The following is a 25,967-nucleotide window of genomic DNA, read 5'->3' as shown; positions in this document are numbered from 1 at the left end:
GTGCTTCATAAATAGGCCTGGCGGGTTGGGAAGAAGGTTGGCCTGCCTGCCACAGCCTGACTGCGATGCCACTGCTGGTGGCAACAGTGTCCCTCGGGAGCTGCTCCAGCAGAGTGGGCCAGAAGCATGGACCCAGAGCCAGGACATTGGGTTCAAATCCCATCTTCCCATCTCACCATCTTTGTGACCTGCCAAGCTACTGACGCACCCTGAGGCTCTGTCTCAAGATCTGTAAAATGAGGATTAAGTGAATTATCTGTAAAATGAGGATTAAGTGTATATATTATGTATATACAGTCCTTGAACTGTTGTGAAGTAAAGCTTCATTCTGAGAAATATAAAAGGTCTGTGTAGACCATTCAAGAGAGAGAAGCAGTTTGTTCGAATTTGTCCTGGAGGCCTTCCCGGCAGAGTGTGGCACCAAAGTCCAGGGCCAGGATTCCCGAGAGGGCCTTTGAAGGTTGATGCCCATGAGTTCATGCAGGCATCTGGAAAGGTGGGTGGGAGGCTGGACCCCACCAGCAGTGCACACCCGGGCTTCTGCCCCAGCAGGCACAGCTGCCCACAGGACAACACCGCACATGAGGACCCCCCCGGGTTAAGCTCAGTGCTCGCAGCAGCTCCACCTCTTTCTCTGCCCCTGATTGAAGACAAGTGAGCACATAAGAAGCTGGGTCTGAAACTCTCTGGAAGGCTAGAATTATATTCTATTCTTTACATAGATATTTCGATCAGTGTTTTAAAAATAAATCTACAAGGAGGTCTTTGCTCTCCAAAGATAACCGGTAACAGAGACAAAAGCCTCTGTGAGTCCACTCAGTTCACAACAAGGAAAGAAGAAAAGCTCTTATTCAGACTTGGTCTTGAAAATTAAAACTAAAAATGATAAAGATATGTTTATTTTTAGCTTATCTTTTTCAACGTGATCATTGCAACTCTGCTAATTATTAGAATGAACAAAAGGTAAGTGATGGGTTGGCAGAATCATTCCAGCATTTGCTCTGGACAAATCCATAGAAAAGCAAAGCAGGGTGCATGGTGTGACGGAAAGGAGAAAACCCAGCATCTTCCTCCCTCCCTGGCTTCAGCTGTCCTAAGCCTGCGGGCTGCACTCCCTGCAGGTCCAGAGCTGACTGATGCTGCCTCTGCACTGTAGGAAACAAGCACAGAACGGGGACGCTGAGAACCTGGATGAAACGAGAGACAACAAAAGCGCGCAGAAGGTAGGCTAGGTGCATTGAATCAAGGAACCGTGAGCTCAAGCTGGCTACCAGGCAGCTTTAGGGGATCCTTCCATCTTCTCCCCATTTGGTCCAGGCCAACCCCCCACCAGAGAGCTTTCATCTGGCTATATAAACCAAACTGCTGGGTCCTATATGGGGCCAGGAGAGAGTGGGCGTGCAGAGTCCTTGATCTTCCTGCCGGATCTGAGGACTTCAGACAAGATGAACCACCGAACAGGGAGCGATGAGACTGCCTATTTCCTTCCAATGCTGAAACCAGGGAAGCAGTATTGGTGAAGCCATGCTCTTCCACTGTGCTGGACAGAGCATGTCAATAGGCATCCCACACACCAGCCCACAGACAGTACCTGGACACTGACCTGCTCTACCAGCTAGAACCCTGGAGCCCCAGACACAGTGGCTGCCAGTTTCTCCATACCAAGGAACTCTGCAGGAGGTCTCCTTCTGCAGACTTCTCCCAGACCCCTGCCCACTTATCCAGAGGTGAGAAGACAGAAACAGCCGGAGGCTGGGCTCCAGGCTGGAATCACACAATGATGATATGGTCAGAGGCAGCTCCACAAGAACCTCCCTCCAGTTCAGCCCTGGTCCAGACACAGGAGAGCTACAAAACAGCCAGCCACAGCTCTTTTCCGGCATGGACACTCCTCTCTGGGAGCATAGACTAACCATAACTTACCAAGCTCCCTCTGCGTGCCAAGTACTGTGCTCCACCATCGCATTTAATCCTGCAACAACTCTACAACTCAGCTACTCATTCTACAAATGGGAGAGCCAAGACACATGCCCAAGGACTGGTATCGACCGGATTCTAACTCATGCCTGCCGAACCCAGAAGCCCACACTTTTAATAGACCAACCGGACTGCCCTCCAGCGATTTCACTGGGAGCAAGAACTCTGCTTATCTGCTGCCTCAAACAAAATCTGACATGGATAGATGCTCAAAAAATATCTAGTTAGGCTGTATCTTTGCTTCCCTGTGGCTCAGCTGGTAAAGAATCCGCCTGCAATGCGGGAGACCTGGGTTCGATCCCTGGGTTGGGAAGATCCCCTGGGGAAGGGAAAGGCAACCCACTCCAGTAGTCTGGCCTGGAGAATTCCATGGACTGCATAGTCCATGGGGTCACAAAGAGTCGGACACGACTGAGAGACTTTTACAGGCTGTGTCTATACTTTACAACAACCTGGAAAAGTATAAAAAAAAAAAAGGCAAATAATTTAAGCTTCATAAAACTTCTTCCAAGCCATGATTAGGTACGTAAATCCTGACTGTGAGCTCGTGAAGGCAGAACCTCAGTCAGATCCTTGGTTTACTCTGCCAGAGCCCCACTGCTCTCCTGCTTTGCATTTGAACTTGTGAACTTATGATTCACTGAGTAACATCTGTCTCTCCGTTAGGGTTTGTGTTACCTCAGCATCATCTCCACGACTGGCACATAGTAGGCACACAGTGCATATTCCTTGAAGGAAGACGTAAATGACCAACAAGGAGGTTGGTATGACTGGACAGTGTCCAGGAAGGTAGAGAGCATAGGGAAAGGGGAGGGGCTTCAGAAATGAGACTTCTATACTGCCGGGGAGCCCTGGACACCTCCAAGCCTTCCATCAAGCCCTGGAGTCTCCTGTCTCCTGGATCTCCACATGGGGCTGGGGCAGGCATGGACCCCATGTTCAAAGCCTTCAGGATAGACTTTATTCATCCAGATCCTCAAAATGTTCCTCAGTCATTTAAAATATGGAAATGTTGTCCTGAATAGGAGAAAATGCTCTGAAAAATTATGTTTTGCCTTTCAAATGAGCAAAGATTCCTTGAAATTATGAAAGTAAACAAATTAGGGTAGAAGATCTCCAAATAATCGCATAAACTCCAATTTCCTATGTTTTAACATAAACATCAAAATAATAAACTCAGGCATATATGAGGGAGAAAAACATCCAGCCTGATGCTGTTGCATTCTTTAGAAGTTGAAACCTAAATGACTAAATTGGCAGTTTATTAACAGGAAAATTATGCTAAGTAGCTTCATGTTGATGTCAAGAATTTTATGCAGCGAGTTATGGTGTGGTACCCTGAGTGCCTCATTTGCATTTTCTCATTTAGAGAGAACAATGGCTCCAAATGAGTGCAGCATGTTCACATTACACACCCAAGAACATTTGCACAGATGGAAAGGAATATCTTGATACCAAAGTGATTAAAGCCTTTTGTTCATTACGCTCCAGCCTAGACTTAGGGGAAAGGGGAGATTAACGTCACTTAGGCTGGTAATGAAGGGACCTGGGACCAGAGCTCTTAAATTTCTCAGAGGGCCAGCAGCCATAGTTTATAGGACTCTACTTTTCAGCACTCACCTGGTTTGGTTTTGCTCAATGGAAACCTGGCAATGTGAGATGGATAAATCAATACCTTCCTCAAAACACATTATGGAAGGCCTAGTGGAATCTGCTTCAACCATTCAGGAAGAGTATCAAGGAGACCTGTGCACAGCCCATACCTGCAAAATCTGGGCCACTCAGATCCACACAGTGGGTGCTTCCCATTGGTTTGTTCAACCAATGTCTAGCAAAAACACAAATTTACTGAGCATGCACTTTGTGCTCAGTGCTTCACTGGAAGAGGCAGCAAAAGAAAGTAGTGTGTTAGCTCTCCAAGACCTTATAGACCAATTGAGAAGACAATCCTTAGATATGTGGCATAGTTAGAAACCACATGATTTTATGTAACCAAGTACTGGATCAAGTGCAGGTAAGCATGTAAATGCAGTTGCAATTAATCACGGCCATGGGCCAGGAATGGATCACTGGACGAAGTAACTCTTAGAGCAACTAAAAATCGATGCTCAGATGGAAGGGGCTGCCAACATGAAGAATAAAAGCACAGGTGAGCATGACATCTGATAGAGAGACCATCAGGAAGACTTGTATTAATATCATTCAAGGTTCACTTTTTCAAAAAACCTGTGGCTATCGGTAAAGACTTGCCTCAAAATGTAACAAATCTTTTCTAGACTTCATATGGCAGAAACAATGCTACATGTTGACCAAATCTCACTTCACATTCCTTCCTTTTCTGGGAACATGTAAAACTGTGTTTCCCAGCCCCACTGCCATCAATCAGGACCATATATTTAGTTCCATGCGAAAGATAAACTTGTCGTTCAGTCACACTGAGCTTTAGAGGGTGTTTGTTACTGCAGCATAATCTATTGTATCTTGACTAATACATTGAACAAACTTATTTAAAGCCTGACATCATATATTCATACACTTGTCCAAGGACTTGTCCAAGGAGTGTGCTGGGAACTCCATTAAGCTCTGGGAACACATGAGTAAGCAAGAACAACAGAGCCCCTTCTGTCATGGGTATTATCTAACAGAAATCAATCCCAGATATAAACTTCCATGGACCACAAAGCTCAATTCCATTATTTAAAAGGAAACTTTAGTTTCTTTTTATTTTTTTAATTGGAGGATAATTGCTTTTCAATGTTGTATTAGTTTCTGCTGTACAACAACATGAATAAGAAATAAGTATTCATATATCCGCTCCCTCTTGAACCGCCCTCCCACATTCCCATCCCACTCCTCTAGGTCATCACCGAACTGAGCTGCCTGTGTTTTACAGCAGCTTCCCACTATCTGTTTCACACATGGTAGTGTTTATATGTCAATGCTATTCTCCTGATTCATCCCACCCTTTCCTTCCCCCTAGGTCCACGTGTCCATTCTCTACATCTCGGTCTCTATTCCTGCCCTGCAAAGAAGTCCATCAGTACCATTTTTCTAGATTCCACATATATGTGTTAATATACTATATTTGTTTTTCTCCTTCTGACTTACTTCACTCTGTATAACAGGCTCTAGTGACGCATCTACCCCAGTGTTCAATGCAGCACTATTTAAAATAGACAGAAGCTGGAAGCAACCTAGATGTCCATCAACAGATGAATGGATAAAGAAGTTGTGGTATATATATATATATATATATATATATAATGGGGTATGACTTAGCCATAAAAATGAATGCATTTAAATCAATTGAAGTGAGGTGGATGAACCCAGAGTGTTTTTTAAGTTCCTGAACTGGCATAAGATCTTCCAAACCAGTTCTTTCAGTGTAAGTACCTGTCTCTAGGCCAATTGGGTTTTTGGCTTGTCTCCTACCTATACCCTGAAAGTCAGAGTGTCATCAGCCAGAATGACCCTACAGGCAGCCACTCTCTGGCCTATAAATTGTTTCTTCTGACTCCCATTTTGAGAGTAAGCCCTGGAAGTTCATTATCACAGATAACACTCATGAAAGGGCACTAACTTCAGAAATTGCAAAGAGGCATGTGATAGAAACACCTTTCTTTTTTCTTCAAAACAATACCATTATTTTACTAGAATGAAAGAAACATGCTGAATATTTTCAAAATGTCCTTTGAACTTCATTGGTTTATAAAAATTAACTTCACTGAGGTACAACTTACCAACTATAAAATGTACCCATTTTTAACAATTATATTGAAGTATAGTTGATTTCTGCTGTACAGCAAAATGATTCAGTTAAATTCAGTTCTTTTCCATTATGGTTTATCACAGGATGTTGAATATAGTTCCCTCTGTTGTATAGTAGGACCTTGCTGTTTATCCATCCTATATATAATAGCTTGTATCTGCTAACTCCAAAGCCCCAGTCCTTCCCTTTCCACTCCATCTCCCCCTTGGCAACCACAAGTCAGTTCTCTAAGTCAGTGATCTGTTTCGGTTTCATAGATAACTTTTAGACACCATATATACAGGATATTATATGATATTTGTCTTGCTCTTTCTGACTTACTTCACTTAGTATGATAATCTCTAGGTCCATCCACGTTACTGCAAATGCCATTCTTTTTATGGCTCAGTCTGATGCTAAAGCTGAAACTGCAATACTCTGGCCACCTCATGCCACGAGCTGACTCACTGGAAAAGACTCTGATGCTGGGAAAGGTTGGGGGCGGGAGGAGAAGGGGACGACCGTGAATGAGATGGCTGGATGGCATCACCGACTCTGTGGACATGAGTTTGAGTGTACTCCGGGAGTTGGTGATGGACAGGGAGGCCTGGCGTGCTGTGATTCATGGGGTCGCGGAGAGTCGGGCACGACTGAGCGACTGAACTGAACTGAACTGAATATTCCATTGTGTATATGTATTACACCTTCTTTATTCATTTATTTATCAATAGACATTTAGCTGGTTTCCAAATCTTGGCTATTGTAAATAGTGCTGCTATGAACAAAGGGGTAAAGTGCACCCATTTTAAAACATGTTTTTATGAATTCTGACAAACTTGTGTACTCATATAACCACCAACCTCAATCAAAATATAGAAAGCTTCCATCAACGTGGAAAGCTCCCTAGTGCCCCATCCCAGTCAAGCCCACCAATCCCAGGCAAACACTGATTTGCTTATTGTGCTCAATATTAGACTTTTCCTGATCTTCAATCAGCTAAAACCATACAATATTTATTCTTCAGTATCTTGACTTCTTTCACATAGCATAACATTACTGAGCATCATTCATGTCTTTACATGTATCGTAATCCATTCCTTTTAATTGCTGAGTAGTATTCCATTGTGTGGATATACCATAATATGTACACCTGTTGATGTACATTTGGATTGTTTCCGGCATTTAACTATTATGAATAAAGCTGCTATAAATACCCATGTACAAGTTTTACCATGAACTTGCTTTCATTTCATGTGGGTAAATATTTAGGAGTGGAATTGATGGGTCTTATCAATTAATAACTGTACTTTTAACTTTATAAGAAACTGACAAAGTATTACAAAGTGGTTGCTATCATTGTACAGTCTAACCAACAAAGTATAAGGATTCCAGTTGCTCCATATCCTCCCCAACAAGGTATTCTTTTAATTGTAGCCATTCTAATGTATGTGTGGTGGTAACTTCTTGCAGTTTTAATTTGTATTTTTCTAGTGACAAATAATTGGAGAAGGCAATAGCAAGCCACTCCAGTGTTCTTGCCTGGAGAATCCCAGGGACGGGGGAGCCTGGTGGGCTGCCGTCTATGGGGTCGCACAGAGTCGGCCACGACTGAAGTGACTTAGCAGTAGCAGTAGCAATGACAAATAATGTAGAATTAGTTTTATTAGCCACTCATATATTTTTGCATGTATGAAGAATCTTTTCAAATCCTTTGCCGTTTAAAAAATTAGGTTATTTGTCTTTGTATTACTGATTTGTATGAGTTCTTCTGAATAAAAGATCTTTGTAAGAAATACATATTGAAAGTATTTTCTCTCAATCTGTGGCTTGACTTTTCATTAACAGTGTCTTTAACATACAGGTGGCCAAAAAGCACATAAAAAGATGTACAACGTCACTAATTATTAGAGAAATGTAAATCAAAACTATAATCAGACCACTTCATATTCATTGGAATAGCCATCATCAAAAAGTCTACAAACAATACATGCTGAAAAGGGTGTGGAGAAATGGGAGCCTTCCTACTGCGTTGGTGGGAATGTAAATGGTACAACCACTATGGAGAACAGTATGCTGCTGCTGCTGCTAAGTCCCTTCAGTCGTGTCCGACTCTGTGCGACCCCATAGACGGCAGCCCACCAGGCTCCCCCGTCCCTGGGACTCTCCAGGCAAGAACACTGGAGTGGGTTGCCATTTCCTTACAAAACTAAAAACAGAGCTACCATTTGATGCAACAATCCCACTCCTGGACATGTATCTGAAGAAAACCATAATTTGAAAACATACATGCACCCCAATGTTCATTGCAGCATTATTCATAATAGTCAAGACATGGGAACAACCCAGATGTCCATCAGCAGATGAATGCATAAAGAAGATGTGGTACATATAAACAATGGAACATTCCGTTCGGTTCCATCGCTCAGTCGTGTCCGACTCTATGCGACCCCGTGGACTGTAGACTACCAGGCTTCTCCGTCCATGGGATTCTCCAGGCAAGAATACTGGAGTGGGTTACCATTTCCTTCTCCAGGGGATCTTCCCGACATTACTCAGCCATAAAAAGAATGAGATAATGCCATTTGCAGCAACTTGGATGGACCTAGAGATTATTATACTGAGTGAAGTTAGACAGAGAAAGACAAATAACACATGACATCACTTACATGTGAAATCTAAAAAAATGATACAAATTTGTACTAATTAAACAGAAACAGACTCACAAACTTAAAAAACAAACTTAAGGTTACCAAAGAGAAAAGGTGGGGTAGGGGGATAAATTAGGAGCTAGGGATTAATATATATACAGTATTGAAAGTGAAAGTTGCTCAGTCATGTCCCACTCTTTGCTACCTCATGGACTATATAGCCCTGGAATTCTCCAGCCCAGAATACTAGAGTGGGTAGCCTTTCCCTTCTCCCACGGATCTTCCCAACTCAGGGATCGAACCCATGTCTCCAGCATTGCAGGTGGACTCTTTACCAGCTGAACCACAAGAGAAGCCCAAGAATACTGGAGTGGGTAACCTATCCCTTCTCCCGCAGATCCTCCTAACTCAGGAATTGAACTGGGGTCTCCTGCATTGCAGGCAGATTCTTTACCAACTGAGCTATCAGAGAAGGCCAGTATTATATATAAACTAATCAACATGGACCTACTGTATAGCACAGTAAACTATAGTCAATACTCTGTAATAACCTGTATGGGGAAAGAATCTGAAAAAGAATAAATATATGAATATATATAACTAAATTACTTTGCTGTACACTACACCTGAAACTAATACAACATTGTAAATCAAATATACTCCAATATAAAATTTAAAAAGAACTGTCTTTAAAAGAGCAAATTATTTCAATTTTGATGAAATCAAATCTATCCATTTTATCTGGTTTATGCTTTTTGTGTATTACAAATCTTTTCATATCCCAAGGTCGTGAAGATTTCCTTTTTTTTTTTTTCCTGGAGATTTTATAGCTTTAGCATTTACATTTAGGTTTATGATCCATTTTGAGTTAATTTTTGTGTACAACCTGAGGTAAAAGTTGAGGATCATTTTATCCATATGAGTATCCAGCTGTTCCAGCACCATTTTTCCATCAAGTTAATTTGGCATCTTTGTTGAAAGTCAATTGACCACATCTGCCTGGGTCTATCTGTGGCCTCTATTCTGTTTCATTGATCTCCGCGTCTACATTTTGCCAATATCATGCCACCTCGATGACTATAGTCTTACAATCTTACAACCAGGCAGTGTATGTCCTCTAACAGCGTTCTCTCTTCAGATTGTTTTAGCCATTCTAGGTCCTTCCCATTTTCACATAAAATTTAGAACTTCATCTTTAGAGGGTATTCAAAGTATTGAATACTTTCTGGGCATTTCACTGCATTGACCTGCCAGAAGAAAAGCTCAAACTAGATCCAGAGATGGAAAACTTCGACACAATGTGGAGGTTGGTTAGTTCTGGGCAGTGATGGGGGAGATGGCCTGTTACTGAGTTATGCCGTTGGTCTGTCTGTAAATGACTGGCCCATTGGAGACCTGCTCTCCGTGAGCCACTCACTCCTCAGATCTGTGATGTGCTTTGTTTAGGAGATGAATGTCTCTCAGGCATGCATGTGATTCTTTTACATTGTTAATCATAGAGACAATCAAACTTCAAAGCCCTGCCTCTGCCTCACTCCCTCCTTTCACCAAATCCGGGCTCACAGCCGGAGGTCACTAGTTGGAGTCTTGTCATCTCTGGGTGAGCTGGCCTGGACCACACACTGGAACCCACGCAAGTGTAGAGAGTGGTGATGAACACTGTGAGAGCAGTGGAAATTTGGAAAAGGATGCAGTTCTACACCTCAGTAAGGGGTTGTTATTAACAGCGACCTTCCTAATATTTGAAAGAGAGCGTCTGGGCATGTGGGACTGAAGCTGTCTTCATGAGTCCAAAGTTAGTCAATCACATGCAAAGGGCAGTTTTTACCTTTTGCTGGGCATCAGTTGTACCTCCACTTGTGGGAAAATGAAGAGGGAGCAGTCCAGATCAGAAATTTCACCAGTACCTGTGTCATTCATGAGGTAAAATTTTAAAGGGCAATGACCACCTCCCCATCCTCTCTCTCCCTTGGTCTCTGTTCTGAGGTCAGAGCCCAGATTAAGCCAGCTAAGCACAACATTATCATCAGACCAGCCTTCTGACTTTCACCTTCTCCCAAATGCTGAGATGTCCAGCTGGCTAATGTAATCTTCCCCATGCAGAAGTGATACCCATAGAAGCTAGTCTTTATCCCTATGCCTCACCCCTGGGCTTGAGCCCTCCTCACTCATAGCTACAAGAGGGAAGCCAGGCCGAAAAGAGACTGCACAACCCAACTTGGCCATGCCACTCATCTAGACCTTACTGAGTACCCTGCAGTACTCAGCCTTGCTAGCCACGGGGATACTTGCTATCAAGAGATGGCACCCAGACCTAGAGATTGTCATACAGTGTGAAGTAAGTCAAAAAGAGAAAAGCAAATACTGTATATTAATGCATATATGTGGAATCTAGGAAAATGGTATAGATGATCTTATTCGCCAAGCAGAAACAGAGACACAGATGTAAAGAACAAATATATGGAAACCAAGGAGGAAAGGTGGGGAGTGGGGAGGAGAAATTGGGATATTGGGATTGACACATTGATACTGTGTATAAAATAGGCAACTAATAAGAATATACTGTATAGCACAGAGAGCTCTACTCAATACACTGTGGTGACCTGAATGGGAAGGAAATCCAAAAGGGAGGGGATATATGTATACATATGGCTGATTCATTTTTCTGTACAGTAGAAACTAACACAACATTGTAAAGCAACTAAACTCCAATAAAAATTAATTAAAAAAAAAAAACAAGCAGAGAGAGAGATGGCATCCAGCCCTGAGCACAACACAGCTGACAGTGCCTGAAAACACCCTTTCAGAAAAGGGAGTCCTTCCCCTAACCAGCTTTACAACAAATGTTAAAGGAACTTCTCTAAGTAGCAAACACAAGAGAAGGAAAAGACCTACACAAAACAAACCCAAAATAATTAAGAAAATGGTAGGAGGATCACACATATCAATAATCACCTTAAATGTAAATGGACTAAATGCACAAACCAAAAGACAGACTGGCTGAGCAGATGAAAACACGTTGGGGTACACACTTTCACTTACCACATCACTCTGCGTAAGCCCCCAAACTGTATGTAATTATTTTATATTGTTAGGTTAATCATGTTTCCATTATTGCCTGCAATTGTAATGATCTTTTTTGTCTGGCTATTGATGGTGAAACTGTAGTAAGTCTTCTAGTATTGTGATTTTTGCTTAATAAAGAAAAAAATAAGGAAAGATGGTCCTGCGGCTGGTGTGTCCTCCATTGGTAAAGGGATGGGGCAGCTGAAGGGCAGCTTTTCATCCATGCTCTTTACTGGGTGCTTCACCTCACCACATCACAGCCATTCTCGCTCTCCTCCAGGAAATGCCGCTATGGAAATTATACTAATTTCCTTTATCTGCGTGGATGAGCCAAAGGAAGCAGCAAAAGGTTTTTCTGTGGCTCAAGGGGCATTTCTTAAGTCATGAGTTTAACAAATGTTAGTATTATGTGCACCGAAAATAATACAGGGCTAGATTTAAGACAGGCAGGGCAGTTGGCTGTGAACAGAGAGAGAGGACCCCAGCTGAATAATACACCTTCAACTTCAGAAAACTATGAAGGGATTCAATTTGTAAAACCAGTCAGTCTTCAAATATTGAAAATAAAGTCAGTTTGAACAGTTCTTTCCTTTATTCCCATCCTTTGCTGAATGAAATTAAGAAAGGCATATCAACACTCCACATGCAAGATAAAGCACTATTTCATACAAAAAGCAGTCTCATTGTTTTTCAAAGTCTGGAGCCTCCTATGTTAATGTTGGAATTATTATCGAGCTGCAAATTGGAGCCAATGGCATGTCAGTGTGTTAACTACAAATTCTGAACGTGGGGTGGCAGGTGGGGATCCATCATTTTATTTTCCATCATGTCTTCACATTATACAAACCACATCCTCCATCCAGAGCTGACTATGTCCCAGACAAAGAAGAGATGCAGGGACCCAGAGAGCCATCAACTTTCAGAAGTAGTGGGACAGAAAATGAAATGGAAAAGCCCCAACAGGCAGCAAACTTGGCAGCAACAAAAGGCATTTCAATGACTAGGAGGAGGTTTAGCTTGACCCTCGTAGAAGCTGAAATAGAGATGGCTACTTCCTGGGGGCGCTCAGAAATTGTAATAGACAGATCAGAACATTAGCTTCAACTTTTTGTTAAAAAAGTCACCACAACCTCTTCTTCCATTGCTGAAGTGGTCACCTTGCCAGGGTTTTATCTATGCAGTAAATATACCCCCACCGTCTGCAGGAGTCATCAATGTTTTACCCAGTTGGCAGGGGGAGCAATCACCAAGGGCTGTGGGATAAGGCTAGCTGGGAAAAGACAATCTGGTGGATGCTCTCTTCAAGAGCCCAGGACCAGTGGAGGCTGCCCTGCAAGGCAGAGATAGGATAAGGAAGTCTTGTTAGGGACAGAGAGGTGAAGATGCAGCCAATATCTTAACTTCCAAGGCCAGGAAGAAGGTCACAAAACAGGACATAAACTTGTTCCACAAAGGTAGACTCTAGAACAATTCTACACTGATTCAAAAAGGGCAGTTCTGGTTATGACTCAGAGGCCATCCCGCTGAAATAAACCCTTGACACCATGACATAGTGAGAAGGCCAGGAACAGGCAGAAGTAGAAAAACGCAGAGGATTCCAGGACTGCAGTAAGGTAACCAAGAAGACAGGGGCAGTCACTGGCCTGGGGGAGCCCATGGCCACCCCTTCAAACCCCATCAGGAACTATGGGTCTGGCAGGGAAGGGACTGGAAGAGAGAAGGGCTGATAACTCACAGACAGCTTTCCTTGGTCCTTTGTGCACATAAAGAAAGAACAGGAAGGTGAAAGGGGTCAAGGTGAGGGCAGCACCCAGCTCTGGGATGTTCTGTCCACAGCCTGACCCAGATCAAGGCGAGGGCCTGCAGAAGAGATGGCATTCCAACCTTCTGAAAGGGCTGCACCTTGCACTCACCAACAGATCTGTATTGTTCCAAGCCTGGGAGTGGGGCTTCCCAGGTGGCACTAGTGGTAAAGGACCCGCCTGCCAGTGCAGGAGACTTTAGGGATGAGGGTTCGATCCCTGGGTTGGGAAGATCCCCTGGAGGAGGGCCTGACAACCCACTCCACTATTCTTGCCTGGAGAATCCCATGTACAGAGGAGCCTGGGGGGCTACAGTCCATGGGATTGCAAAGAGTCAGACATGACTGAAATGACTAAGCACGCACGCAAGCTTGGGAGTGGCCAATTGAGATAGAAAATTGAGTAAAAACAGGATACCTCAATAGCATTTAGCAGATTATGAATATTCGACAAACAATGCTGCAAATGCCCCCCTTGGCTCAGGGATCTGGGGATGAGAGGCTGTGGAAACACAAGTCTCCCAGGTGCTGATTCAGAGCTCCCAGGTGTCCATGTCAGAGCCTCTGCAGCTATAATCCTGGGAACCTACATAATTTCCAACAGGGCAGCAAGCCTAGAAAACCTCCCAGAATGAGCCATAGGATTTGGAAACATGGTGCTGGCATAAGCAAGTTACCCCAACTTTATCACTGGAAGCAGGGTTCCATGTTCCCTAAGCAAGATGCCTCTATTCATGGGGCAGTAGGGCTGAAAAGAGAGCACGACTCCTAAGTCCTCGAAGGACAACGCCTTTGTTAAAGAGACTAGACTCAGCCTGCATGCATACAACTGTCCTTATGGGAATTGGACAACGCCTTTGTTAAAGAGACTGGACTCAGCCTGCATGCATACAACTGTCCTTATGGGAATTGCAACATGGTGTGAAGTGACTTAGAGACAGAACGGTCTCCAACAAACTGAATTACTGAGAGAGAAAAAAAAAAAAGGAGATGGGGAGAGTATCAGATAAAGTTCTTTAGTTGGAAGCAACGCATATCAGAAGGAAGCACGCAAGGGAAGGAGCAGGGAAGGGGAAAAGAAAAGAAAGAAGAGAGAAGAGAGGAAAAGGAAAGATCCCAGGAAAAGAAAAGCTAAAAAAGAAAGGAATTTATCAGATGGTTAGAGGGACACTCAGAGAATCAAAGGTCTTAGGGAGGACAGAAAGTCAGTCACCCTAAGAACTGCCCTCTGTGATACAAGTCATATGCCCTGCTCAGGGCACAGAACTCAGGACAACTCTACTCCAGATTCAAAGTCCAGGAGAGGATGTCTGGAAGGTCCAACTCAGGCACGTGCCCGCCCCTGGTCTAGCTCTGTGAGCAATGGTCCCTGCAACCTGGTACAGGAAAGTCCTCAAAAGACAAGGAGACTTACCAGAAAAGGAAGAGAAAAAAAAAGAAGGGAGAAGCCAAGTTGCTGAAGTAAAAGAAGCCCATCATGTACAAACTCTTGGCTGCTTGGCACACACTTGCCTACATATTTAGATTCATGAACACACGTGTGCCCATACACACACACACATACTCTTTACATACACGTCTGTCCAGAAGGCAGTATAACTTAGGGCTTTAGAACCAGACTGTCAAGGTTTGAGTTCTGTCTTGACTTTGAGAGAGCTACTTAAACCTTCCATGTCTATTTCCTCATTTGTCAAACAGGAGTGCTATCCCTATGAAGCCTTGCTGGTAGGATTAAACAAATAATGCCTGTGAAGTTTTAGAACTGCACCTGACACCCAGTAAGAGACCAGGAAGTATTCATTGTGGAGGTTTCCTCACACACACTTTTTAAAAATTCCTCCATCTAACACTGTGTTACGATCTCATCCCTTCTCAAAAGGAAGCAGCCCAAAGTCATTTCTAGTTACTGCATCCAACTTCAAGGCCAGGATTTCTGGGTAACGTTCACTTCTCCCCCGCTCAATATTCTACCACCTACGGACTAACTGGTAAATTTACTCACCACCAACACATTCTACTAACAATGGGAGAAGGGAAGAAGAAAAAAATAATTTCAAGATGATATGATTCAGAAAGCAAGCAAGGAGATACAGAGAGAATACTGTTCTTTGTAACACCCCACTCCCAAACTCAGAGGGGTGAATGTCAGATTCTAAAAATACCTGGCCCTGGGCATTAGAAGGAGTTTCAGAAACAGAGGGCTAAGCTCAGTGGGAACATTCCTAAGAACATCTAACTCTCCTGGCTCCTATTCTGTGCTTACCAACAACCTTTTGATAATCAGAACTGTTCCAAGGCCTCCAACATTCTCTGGCAGAGCAGCATCACCACCTGGTCATCTGGTAGACCTTTGTCCACTTGCAACTAGTAAATTGACTTATAGTATGCACCTATATGAAGTTAACATAAGGTTAGCCTGACCAGAGCAGTTTTTTAAGGACCTAATTTTCTTCACATGAACAGAGGTCCTAGGACCAGATATTGAAGTGGTATCAGTTCAATAGAGTCGCTCAGTTGTGTCTGACTCTTTGCGACCCCATGAATCACAGCACGCCAGGCCTCCCTGTCCATCACCAACTCCCGGAGTTCACTCAAACTCATGTCCACAGAGTCGGTGATGCCATCCAGCCATCTCATTCTCTATCATTCCCGTCTCCTCCTGCCCCCAATCCTTCCCAGCATCAGAGTCTTTTCCAGTGAGTCAACTCGTCGCATGAGGTGGCCAAAGTATTGCAGTTTCAGCTTTAGCATCAGTCCTTCCAATGAACACCCAGGATTGATCTCCTTTAGAATGGACTGGTTGGATCTCCTTGCAGTCCAAGGGACTCTCAAGAGTCTTCTCCAGCACCACAGTTCAAAAGCATCAATTCTTTGGCGATCAGCTTTCTTCACAGTCCAACTCTCACATCCATAAATGACCACGGGAAAAACCATTGCCTTGACTAGACGGACCTTGGTTGGCAAAGTAATGTCTCTGCTGTTTAATATACTATCAAGGTTGGTCATAACTTTCCTTTCAAGGAGTAAGCGTCTTTTAATTTCATGGCTGCAATCAGCATCTGCAGTGATTCTGGAGCCCAAAAAAATAAAATCTGACACTGTTTCCACTGTTTTTCCATCTATTTCCCATGAAGTGATGGGACCAGATGCCATGATCTTTGTTTTCTGAATGTTGAGCTTCAAGCCAATCTTTTCACTCTCCTCTTTCACTTTCATCAAGAGGGCTTTGAGTTCCTCTTCACTTTCTGCCATAAGGGTGGTGTCATCTGCATATCTGAGATTACTTATATTTCTCCCAGCAATCTTGATTCCAGCTTGTGCTTCTTCCAGCCCAGCGTTCCTCATGATGTACTCTGCATATAAGTTAAATAAGCAGGGTGACAATATACAACCTTGACGTACTCCTTTTCCTATTTGGAACCAGTCTGTTGTTCCATGTACAGTTCTAACTGTTGCTTCCTGACCTGCATACAGGTTTCTCAAGAGGCAGGTCAGGTGGTCTGGTATTCCCATCTCTTTCAGAATTTTCCACAGTTTATTGTGATCCACACAGTCAAAGGCTTTGGCATAGTCAATGAAGCAGAAATAGATGGTTTTCTGGAACTCTCTTGCTTTCTCCATGATCCAGCGGATGTTGGAAATTTGATCTCTGGTGCCTCTGCCTTTTCTAAAACCTGCTTGAACATCTGGGAGTTCACGGTTCACATATTGCTGAAGCCTGGCTTAGAGAATTTTGAGCATGACTTTACTAGCGTGTGAGATGAGTGCAATTGTGCGGTAGTTTGAGCATTCTTTGGCATTGCCTTTCTTTCGGATTGGAATGAAGACTGACCTTTTCCAGTCCTGTGGCCACTGCTGAGGTTTCCAAATTTGCTAGCATATTGAGTGCAGCACTTTCACAGCATCATCGTTCAAGATTTGAAAAAGCTCAACTGGAATTCTATCACCTCCACTAGCTTTGTTCGTAATGATGCTTTTTAAGGCCCATTTGACTTCACATTCCAAGATGTCTGACTCTAGGTCAGTGATCACATTATCGTGATTATCTTGGTCATGAAGATCTTTTTTGTACAGTTCTTCTGTGTATTCTTGCCACCTCTTCTTAATATCTTCTGCTTCTGTTAGGTCCATACCATTTCTGTCCTTTATCGAGCCCATCTTTGCATGAAATGTTCCCTTGGAATCTCTAATTTTCTTGAAGAGATCTCTTGTTTTTCCTTTTCTGTTGTTTTCCTCTATTTCTTTGCATTGATCACTGAGGAAGTCTTTCTTATCTCTCCTTGCTATTCTTTGGAACTCTGCATTCAGATGCTTGTATCTTTCCTTTTCTCCTTTGCTTTTCACTTCTCTTCTTTTCACAGCTATTTGTAAGGCCTCCTCAGACAGCCATTTTGCTTTTTTGCATTTCTTTTCCATGGGGATGGTCTTGGCCCCTGTCTCCTGTACAATGAACCTCATGAACAGTATCAAAGGCAAAATAATAGGATACTGAATGAGGAATTCCCCAGGTCGGTAGGTGCCCAGTATGCTACTGGTGATCAGTGGAGAAATAACTCTAGAAGGAATAAAGGGATGGAGCCAAAGCAAAACCAATACCCAGTTGTGGATGTGACTGGTGATAGAAGTAAGGTCCGATGCTGTAAAGAGCAATATTGCATAGGAACCTGCCATGTTAGGTCCATGAATCAAGGCAAATTGGAAGTGGTCAAACAGGAGATGGCAAGAGTGAACGTAGACATTCTAGGAATCAGTGAACTAAAATGGACTGGAATGGGTGAATTTAACTCAGATGACCATTATATCTACTACTGTGGGTAGGAATCCCTTAGAAGAAATGGAGTAGCCATCATGGTCAACAAAAGAGTCTGAAATGCAGTACTTGGATGCAATTTTAAAAACAACAGAATGATTTCTGTTCATTTCCAAGGCAAACCATTCAATATTACAGTAATCCAAGCCTATGCCCCAACCAGTAAAGCTGAAGAAGCTGAAGTTGAACGATTCTATGAAGACCTATAAGACCTTTTAGAACTAACACCCAAAAAAGATGTCCTTTTCATTATAGGGGACTGGAATGCAAAAGTAGGAAGTCAAGAAACATCTGGAGTAACAGGCAAATTTGGCCTTGGAACACGGAATGAAGCAGGGCAAAGGCTAATAGAGTTTTTCCAAGAGAACACACTGGTCATAGTAAACACCTTCTTCCAACAACACAAGAGAAGACTCTACACATGGACATCACCAGATGGTCAACACCTAATCAGATTGATTATATTCTTTGCAGCCAAATATGGAGAAGCTCTATAAGTCAGCAAAAACAAGACCAGGAGCTGACTGTGGCTTGGATCATGAACTCCTTATTGCCAAATTCAGACTTAAATTGAAGAAAGTAGGGAAAAGAACTAGACCATTCAGATATGACCTAAATCAAATCCCTTATGATTATACAGTGGAAGTGAGAAATAGATTTAAGGGACTAGATCTGATAGATAGAGTGCCTGATGAACTCTGGACGGAGGTTCGTGACATTGAAGTGATATGGAAACATATAATCTTATTTATCTCTTATCCTAAGGCTGGAGAGTTCCAAAGTGGAGAGAGTAAGAGTTCAGGTCTCTCAACCATGCCCACTTCATCAAGAGTCTCAATATTCCTCTTAAAACAATCACCCATTCATTCTTTCAGCAACATCTTATTAAGCCCCTTCTCTGTGAGGGGCTCCATAATGTGAAAGAAAGGTAACTAAACCAGGAATCAAGAGACCTAGCTTTTATTCCCAGCTGTGTGATCCTGGACCACTGCCCTTCAAGACTGCAGGTCCCATAGCCACACAAGGAGGCAGGACAGAATGCTTTGGCCTGTCTTATTCAGCCTGAATCATGGCCCAATTCTACACAAGTTGGGGGAACTCTCAATCCAGCTGGTCATTTCTGGTCAACAGCATCCTTTGCCAAGTCCAGCAAATCTGCTAGATGCCTTCTGGAGGGAGGTATGGCCAGGCCCAGATGGCTTATTAAAAGCAGGAAGTTTTTGTGATGGCAAACTAGACATCAAGGAGAGACATGCGAGTTAACTGAAACATCTGAGCTTCCCATTTACTTTGAGATGATTTTTAAATTTCATTTTGGCTAAAGAAATCAGTCCATCTGTCTGACTTCTGGAGCAATTAGAGAACATAGTAGAACTTGAAAGGCAGAAAATGAAACACAAACAAATAAGAGTGGGAAACATGACCAAGAAAGAAATGCTGAATGCCTCAGATGTGTCCCGAAGAAGAGACAGGAGGTAGCCCCTGGGAGTGGGCATGCAGACTGGACCTGACTGGGACAGTCTGTGGCCAGAGAGCTGCTCTGACGCTGATCGGCTTTGGGACTTTCAGGAAGGTGGGGTGGTGCGGAGGGGGGACAGAAACCTAACCTGGTTTCCCTCGGTATAAGCAGCGGAGAGAAGGGCCAGAGAAACCACAGGCACACTTTAAGGTGAACACACTTTTCTTACTGGATACTTTTCAAAGGCCCACACTGGAGCACTCTCGCAGGGAGGCTGAGATCAAACTACCTGTGTCCATGGACCTCCAACAATAGTGCCTTTTGGCCTGGGCTGGACTGGACTGGACAAGCCCTGGCCTGAAGGCAGGAATGGACACAAAGGAAGTCATCCACATCCTGGAGAGGAGTCAAAACACTGTTTCAATCGGCACTGCTGCACACAGTGCAGAAAAGTAGACTGAAGGTGGAAAGATCACAGGAAACCAGAGAGGTCAGCAGACATCCCCAAGGCCACACAGCAATCTAAAACACAAACACTATTAACACCTGGTACAATCTCTTTGTACAGGGCATCTAGAAAGAGGAAGGGAGGTTTTGCAGAGAGCTGAAAGGCTGATTTACACATCCACAGGAGGGAGGATACAGAGGATTTGGAGCTTGGTTAAGGTAGGGGGCCAAGGGAGTTATGGGGGTCACAGTTATTTTTACACTACCTCTTGAGAGTAGCAATAAAGAGGAAAGGAAAAGAGATAAAGCAGTACAAAGGGAGTGCTGGCAGGCAGTGGGATGGCCAGTGAGTTGCAGAGCATGCTCGAGGGTGCAGGAAGATGCTGGCCCAGAGAGAAAGCACACAGGCACTGCCTGCCAGGTGCCAGCACCCTAAGTCTGCTCAGAGGTTTTTACACAGAGAAAGAAGAAATGGCTTTCTAATTAGCTCTAAAATGAGTGCTCCGGCTTCTCCCTCGTTCTGTGATTCAGCTTCTTTGAAGCATCTCCCAGCCCCTTAGCCAGAGGGCTGGGGAGACCCCACCCAGGGTCTATCTGATAAGCACCACTCACCCCAAGCTGAGAAGTGGTATCCAGTGATTCACGCACAACCAACCCACCTGCTCCCCATGGGTGCCTAGGGCTGATGGGTCTCACCCATGGATGGAACGCCTTGAATCCAGAGCCAGTTGCCAGAGGAGCAGAAAACCCTCTGACAGGCGGTTTGTGACCACCTGGGGCCCTTCTGGGTCTGTTTGCCACTGTGAGAAGGAGAGAAAGATGTGGTAGAGACTATCACCAGGATCTGTGCCCTGACTACAGCTGGGACTGCACCATGGATCTGAGGAAGACAGCCCTGCAATGAGGGTACCTCCACTCTCAACCGACCCTAGAACCCCTGACAGAAGAGCCATCAGGCAGAACCAGAGGACCAACGGGATGCCATCTCAATTCCTCCCTCCATATCCCTGGGGTCCATCTGCTCCACAGCCTCATTAATGTCCCTTTACATCCCTAGCCCAGCCCCAGGAACAGGGTTAGAAAATTCTAGAAAGCCCAACCATCTGCATGAGTCACCACTCCCTTCCTTGTGCACAGCCTTCCTCCTAGGCTCCCCTTCTTGCTTTGAATTGGGCACTCATTCCTTGCTGTCTGCCCTGTGTTTTCCCACAAGGAGGTTCTTTCCTCTTCCACATGTCCAGATCCTCAGACACCCGGAGTTCAGTCCAGGCCTGACTACCCACCACCCAGGGGTTCCCCAGCATTCCATCACCATCTTCAATCAAATCCCCCTAGCAGGGGCCACCTGAGCTGGCTTGGAACAACAGCCCAACCTGGACAGGACAGTCTACAACTAGATTGGACCTGATTTCTTGGACTTCTCACTGTGCATCAGTGGTTCAGGCCTTTCACACCACACATGGCTTCCCTGTGCTTAATTTCATCAATTGAAATGAAATGGATAGTCCAATTCTATAAAAGCTGCTACTTTGCCTGAGGAAGTGATAGGTTCTTAAATACTTGTTGAATTAACAAATGAGTGCATGAATAAATAACAGACATTCTCAAAGTATCTTTCCCCCAAGAAGTATTGTATCTGTGGTTGGTATATATTTCTGAACTCTTGCATGTCAGAATCAGTCATTCTATTGTCTTTACTCTCAAATAAAAACCAGCTTGGTTGGTTATAAAATCTTTGGATTCCAACTGTGTCTCATGATGGGTAATCTAGTTTCTCTAATTATATGATTATACTGGTTTGGGCAAAAACTTTGCTTTGTTCAGGCTTTTCCATCCATTCCGTTCCATTCCGTCGCTCAGTCGTGTCCGACTCTTTGCGACCCCGTGGACTGTAGCCTACCAGGCTTCTCCGTCCATGGGATTCTCCAGGCAAGAATACTGGAGTGGGTTACCATTTCCTTCTCCAGGGGATCTTCCCAACCCAGGGATCGAACCCGGGTCTCCCACATTGGAGGCAGACGCTTTAACCTCTGAGCCACCAGGGAAGCCTCAGGCTTTTCCATAGCTGCTTACAAAAAAAATCTGAATGAACCTTTGACCAATCCAATACATAGGAATTTTTACTTTTGTCCTTGAAGTTCAAAAATGCAGCCAGACCTCCTGAACCCACTCATCAGTCTTACACTACTAAACATGATGAACCTAGACATTGGGTACCTCCTGATGCTCATCATTTCATGCACAAAGCACCACCTACAAAGTATTCTTGCCAAAAATATTGAGCCAAAATCAAGGTTCTGGAGCTGACTTCCATTTTAAGGAAACAAAGAGGACAAAACTATAAATTAAATGACACTATCAGGAAGTTAATAGACAAATCTAGATGACAAGACATTCTATAAAATAACTGATTCCATTTCTATTGCATGAAAAAAAATAAAAGGGAGTGTGCTCTGGATTAAAATAGGTGTTAAAAAACACAAATATTTATTATCTCATAATTTCTGTGGATGAAGAATTCAAAAGTGGAATAGTTGGGTAGTGGTGCTCAGGCTCTCTCACAAGGTTGAAGTCAGGATGTGAGTTGGGCTCTGGACTCATCCGAAGGTTTGCCTGGATTGGAGGAAGTGCTTCCAAGTTGCTTACTCACATGGCTGGTAAGTTATACTCACTGTTGGCAGGAGGCCTGAGTGCCTCCCCATGCAGACCTTTCAGGCTGTTGAATGTCCCCATGACATGTCAACCAGCTTCCCTCATAGTGAACCCTGCAAGGGAGCACACAGTGGAGCGTTGATATCTTTACAATCCAGATTTGGAAGTCACATACTGCTACTTCTGCCACATACTTTATCAAATCAGGCCACTAAATCCAGCCCACATTCAAGAGGAGGGGAACTGGTCTCCATCTTTTGAAGGGGAAAGTGTCAAACAATTTGAAGACATACCTTAAAACCACCATAGCAAATAAATGCAATGTGTGACCTTTGGATCATGATGAAGACAAACCAATTGTAAAGACATTTTGTGAACATTCAGGGAACTGTTCTTGTGGATAGACACTAGACAATGCCAAAGATTATTCTTAATTAAGTATGATAATAGTGTTATAGCTACAAGAGAAAATACACACATTTTAAGAGATATGTACTAAACATATAAAGAGGATGATATTATATCTGAGATTGGCTTCAAATTACTTCAGAAAACTTAAAGGCAAGAAGAAAAAGCAGGAAAAGGAATGGAGGAAAGTGAAGAAAATATGGCAACACTCTAACAACTGTTATAATCTGGGTAGTAGGAACAAGGGTGGGGCAGGGGGACGTTGCCATACTCTCTATTTTTATGCTTGAAATTTTCATAATAAAAAAAATTATTTAATGCTATCAGACTAATAGCTAGATACAGATCTCATACATCTTGCCTAGAGCATGGCAACAGCCATTTCAATTTGCATATACATATTGGGGGTGGCAGGAGACAGGGACGACAGAGAATGAGATGGGAGGATGGCATCACCGACTCAATGGACATGAGTTTGAGTGAACTCCGGGAGTTGGTGATGAACAGGGAGGCCTGGCGTGCTGTGATTCATGGGGTCGCAAAGAGTCGGACATGACTGAGCGACTGAACTGAACTGGTCTTCTCTCAGCTCAATATTATCTTCTGTGATATCTTTATTCTTTCCATTTCATCTGCTCTGCTCTCTTCTCCAAAAGCCCCAGCTATCCTTGCATTCACCCTCTGCTCTCCGTGTCTGTCATCTTTTCCCTCTTCGGACTCCTCTGTGGTCAGAGAAGGTGTCTTGCATGTCTGCTGATCAGCATCCTGAGTAAACCAGCGAGCGAGTATGAGAGTAAGTAGGGGAGGGTAGTGGAGGACCTCAAAGAGCAAGGCATCCCTGTGGGGCTGTCAGAGGAGGAACCTTAACAGGAAGTGCCTCCTTGTGACCTTCCTCTCCTCCTGACAGGCTTCTCAGCATCCAAGAAAGATCCCCCTTCACCAACATCCATCAGAAGTGAGTCCCCTAGCAAGGCTCCAGAAACACCTCATGCTTAACTCCACTCTAAAATCAGCATGAGTTTAGGAAGAAAAGGCCATAACATATTCCATGCTGGCTTTCTTTATTTCTTTTTCTTTGCTTTCTTTTCTTTTCTGTTTGTTTGTTTTTTCCTTTGACAAAATATGTGTCCATTCTCAAACAACCTTTGCCATTTTTAATCTCTACTGCGCCCTTCCTGCCTCTAAGCCATGGTATATTAACAAGGGTCTGAAGATCTCTTTGCAATAACAGCAACACAAAAACATTTGCCACCTGCAACTGTATGTCTATTTTGTCATAAGCAAACTGGGGCCTCTATAAGCTGAAGAGAGGCCCCACATCTTCATAATGATACATACTTTATTTCTCCTACCCCTCAGTTTGTCAAGATCAAACCAGTCAATCCTAAAGGAAATCAACCCTGAAATTTCACTGGAAGGACTGATGCTGAAACTGAAGCTCCAATACATTGGCCACTTGATGTGAAGAGCTGACTCATTGGAAAATACCCTGAGGCTGGGAAAGATTGAGGGCAGGAGAAGAAGCAGGTGACAGAGGATAAGATGGTTAGATGGCATCACCGACTCAGTGGACATGAGTTTGAGCAAACTCTGGAAGATAGTGAAGGACAGGGAAGCCTCGCATGCTGCAGTCCATGGATTTGCAAAGAGTCTAACAAAATAGCAACTGAACAACAGTTTGTAAGGATCAAAGAAGCATTTCCTGAAGACATGCCCTAGTGTTACATCTTAGCTGAAAGAAAGAGAGAGAAGCAAAATCAAGTCATGACAGAATCATCAAAGCTAGCATCCACTTCTGTACCACCAACTCTCTGACTCTGTAAGACAGGTCTTCAGTCTCCGGAAACACAGAGAAAGATAACCAGTGGGTGGAACTGTGTGTAACCCACACTCAACCACTGCTGGCCTTAATACTATCTGAGGACTGTAGCTGGAGGTTAGAGAACTAGAAGCCATCATGCAGAATCTCATATTCCACACCAAGGGGGCTTCCAGGGAGTGTGGACTTTGTTCTTTAGGAAAAAGAAACTATGAAGGACAATCTCAGTTGCATTCTAGAAAGATCTACAGAAGATGAATTGGAAGAGGAAAGACTGACGGCAAGAAACCTCTTAGGAGGTTGTTGTAAAGTCCAAGATATCAATTATTACTTTAATTTGAGGAATGTTAACATGCCTAACCCATGCCTGTGGACATTTCCAGACCACAGGCTCTGATGTCAATAAGAGAGGCCATCAGTCTCATCAACTCCCCAAACTCTGTAATGGTATCTCTCATCATCCATCAGAGCAACTGCAGAAGGAGACTTAAACGGCAACCTTGAATCCACCAATCTAGAATAAAGTAAATTATTTTGAGATATCAGTGCTTTAGTTATTATTAGCCATTTGCTACATATGACCCTTCTCATTACTCACCTGGATGCACAATGAATGAACCACAGCATCACAATCAAGACAAGAAATGCCAGGGGTGTATGACCCTGGGGAGTGCCCAGGGAGAGGGAAGGAAGGAACCTGAAGTAACCAGCCAGCTATCAGAATACACTCAACCTGTCTCTGGTTCTTTGAGTAGAAGCTTTCCATCAGCCTCCTGCCTAGGCTGCCCTCACCCAGGGCTCCTGCCAACTGAGATGGAAAGAATCACTGGGCTTCTACTTCCCAGGATCTCCTGCATTCCTTCACAATACACAGTCCCAGAGCACACAGACTTATTGGATTAAAGGCTTCCTAATTGGATTTTCTTGGCGTTTTCTCTTGGAAGATTTTAGTACTCTCAACTGTGAACTTGCTGGAGTTTGCTTGCTTGTGCGTGTTTCCTTATAAAGCAAAGAATATTCCATATTGCAGACCTTTGTCTCCATCTGTGAAGCATGTAGAATGAAAATGTGGTCTCAGCCTCTTCTGTCTCCTCCTGTAACCTAGACAGATCTGACCAAAGCCATGCTTGTG

The 25,967-nt window shown here is 43.7% G+C and overlaps 1 long non-coding RNA gene across 2 annotated transcripts in view; it reads right to left on the bottom strand.

Moving 5' to 3' along the window:
* LOC148777084 (uncharacterized) overlaps window positions 1–25,967 on the bottom strand; it is a 173,728-nt gene that overhangs the window by 62,362 nt on the left and 85,399 nt on the right. The window contains exon 3 of one of the 2 annotated variants that reach the window (XR_016038033.1): window positions 22,455–22,721. The exons of the other annotated variant lie outside the window; for it this stretch is intronic. This is a non-coding gene — a long non-coding RNA (uncharacterized LOC148777084). Of the gene's footprint in view, window positions 1–22,454; window positions 22,722–25,967 lie in introns of those variants that run through there. 2 annotated transcript variants of the gene reach the window in all.

This window comes from Moschus berezovskii, chromosome 8 (genome assembly GCF_049115385.1).
Source record: "Moschus berezovskii isolate FMDL1 chromosome 8, NW_MosBer_1.0, whole genome shotgun sequence".
Taxonomy (NCBI): domain Eukaryota; kingdom Metazoa; phylum Chordata; class Mammalia; order Artiodactyla; family Moschidae; genus Moschus; species Moschus berezovskii.
Note: the sequence above shows the minus strand (reverse complement) of the source record. Positions and strands in the feature narration are given on the sequence as shown.